At 32.7% G+C, this 2,941-nt stretch overlaps 1 pseudogene; it reads right to left on the bottom strand.

Moving 5' to 3' along the window:
- Window positions 1-1,678: 1,678 nt before the first annotated feature.
- Window positions 1,679-2,445, bottom strand: LOC123231599 (annotated as a pseudogene).
- Between the last annotated feature and the right edge of the window lie 496 nt (window positions 2,446-2,941).

The following is a 2,941-nucleotide window of genomic DNA, read 5'->3' on the forward strand; positions in this document are numbered from 1 at the left end:
GGACTTCTGACAGATAATACTATACACCTCTAGATAAAGAACTGTTGGAGTCAAATGTACAGTTTTCACTTTACTTATTTTGTTTTGAGGTTTTGATTTTTATGAATATTTTCTTACCAGAATGAGGAATATGGAAATAGGTTTTAATAACAATATATGTATAACCCAGACCAAATTGCTAACCATCTCTGGAAAGGGGTAGGGAACAGAGGTAGGGAAACAATTTGGAACTTAAAACTTCAGAAAACTTAGGTGGAAAATTGTTATTACCTATAACTGGTGAAATAAAATATCTTTTTAAAAATTTGAAAGGATTATTTAATAGAAAGAGAAAACTAATGATACAATTTATTTGGATATTCATGTTTAAGAATCTCATGGGAATATTTTTAAAGTGGCAAATAAAGGACTTTAGTAGCATCAGTTCTCAAACCTTGCTACAAAATAATTATCAAGAAAACTATTTGATGAGGACTTAAAAAGGAGAGTTTTACTGTTGAAAAAATCCAGAAGGAAACAAGCCTGGTTTGCATAGTGATTGATAAACAAAAGACTCCAACCGTTACATATTTTCTATTTGACAAAATTTGGTATTAAAACTTAAAAAGCAGCTTTATGAAATTGAGCTTAAAGAGAAACAGGCATTATTCATAATTCCAAATTAAAAGATAAAATAAGAGATAAAAATTAATAAATCATATTGTTTATTATAAATAATTACAATTATTTTATATATTATTTATTATATTATAATTATATATAATTATATCTAAAATTATAAAATTAAAATTAAAAATATCAAAAATTAGCAAAATAAAATAAGATGTAAAATTAATAAAATTAATACAAATAAGATGGATAATTTTAATTCCCTTAAATAAAAAATTATGCAAGAATAAATGATGTTATAATTAGTAATTAAATGATTAACTGGGGAATTTTTGCCATGTTTTTCTTTAAAAGGTTGTATATCCAATACATATATGGGTTTGACAAGTATATATAAGAATAAAATCCATGGTCCTATAGAAAAATGGTCACATAGTATAACCAATTCCTGAAAATAAAAATTATCTGCTATCAACAAATATATGGAGAAAAATATTTTTTAAATCATTAAAATCAGAGAAAAACATCTGAATACATTAAAGTTCCACCTCAAAAATAACAGAGTTTAATCAATGAGAAGTTAAAAATGGCAATCAAAAATGATGATGAATGTAATGATATCCAATTTTAAAGCAAATTATATCTATCTTTCAAAGTTATTTCCTTAGTGGGCCATGGATCTACTTTAGTCAAGTTATAATCCAAACATTTTAGAACTCTCTATAAAGCCATATAAGAAAAAAATATATAAAAATGTGCCATTATCCAAATAATAGCCAAATACAAAAAATCCAAATTCCAAAAATGTCTTGAGTAATGGGATCTATCAGTGGAGTCTGTGTATACTCTGGGAAGAAAGTTATAAATGAATATTCAAGAGTAGTTAAGTGCTGATGCCAGTTTGAAAAAGTGTCACATTAATTTATAGTCACATTCCATAAAAGGCAGCAACTTCTCATCTGCAACCATGTGAATGATAGACAATTTGGAGGAAGTGTATGTAGACTGTGATCATTAGCAGAACTTTGGAGTGTGAGAATGGTTTTTGTAGCTAAGGTCTGAGCAGTTATCAAACTGGTGAGGTTTCCAACTGTTGGGCAGTTCTTTTTCCAAGCTGCATTGACACCTTCTTGAAGAACTGGCTTGTAGTTTCCATAAAAGAAATCAATCTTATTGATCCTTGTAGTTCATCCATCACCATCTCCATGCAGTTGAAAACCTCATTTTGGCTGTCTAATATTTTCTGGTAAACAGGTTTTGTGCTAAGAATTTCATTTTGTGAAGGCTGAAGATACAGAGCAGGGTTTATTTGCTCATCAGTAATTTTGGCTTCCTTCAGTGTCCTGGATATTTCTTCAGCTAAATTCTGGTGATGTAGTAGTAGCTGATCCCAATTCATACACTCCAAAGAAAGCCTGGCTATATATTCTTTTATCTCTGCCATTGATGCTTCCAAGGCAGTATCTGTTGACTACCCTTTTGATTCTTCAGAGCATTTTTGTAAGGTCCAATCATCTTGTAGTCTCTTTGTAAAATGCTTAAATTCTTCAGAAATTGAAGACACTCTGTCTCTAAAAGTATCAAAACATGCCATCAATGTCTTTCAGAAAAAGTTCAATTTTTTTTTCGGGGGGGCAGGAAACTGAAAACTGGAGAGTAGAAGACAGCCAACGTGTTTGCTTTTTGCCAAGTCTATGCCGATAGACCTGCTGAGCTCTGTAATACCCTTGTGAAAGGGAGGCAGTGACTTCTGACCATTTGTTTCTATCACATTTGCCCTCTGCGAGGACTGCCACTTGGTTTTATTTTATTGTTGTTATGGTCTTGTAGGTCCATGCCCACTGAAATCTTCCCCTTTTCCCATTTTAGATCTGTTCTCAGAATTATTTCTTTTTCTTGGGATATCGTGGGCAGTTACCTGGAAGGCAGAAAATTCAATACAGATTTTTAGAGGGGTAGGGTTTGAAACTATTTGATGATCTTGAGTCTTGGGCATGACTACTTTCTCTTTAGGCTTTCTTGCTATCTTAATATCATTAAATGAATTCTTGGTGGAGAACCCATCATCCAAGAGATGTTTCTCAAACCCTCTTAATTCTGGTGCCTTCCTCTCCGATTTAATTTGTCAATATCCTGTTAGCACAGAAACCTTTGCAGGTTGTCTACCCCGTTAGATGCCCCAAGGGCGGGAATGCCTTTTGCCTTTCTTGGTTCCCTTAGAACTTAGCATTGTGCTTGGCACACTGTAGGCAATTAATGGATGCTGGGCACCTGACAATGCGGGATGGGGACTGGAAAGGCAGAGAGGGAGTCAAAGGGAATGGTGGCACGG

Source organism: Gracilinanus agilis, chromosome 1 (genome assembly GCF_016433145.1).
Source record: "Gracilinanus agilis isolate LMUSP501 chromosome 1, AgileGrace, whole genome shotgun sequence".
NCBI classification, from domain to species: domain Eukaryota; kingdom Metazoa; phylum Chordata; class Mammalia; order Didelphimorphia; family Didelphidae; genus Gracilinanus; species Gracilinanus agilis.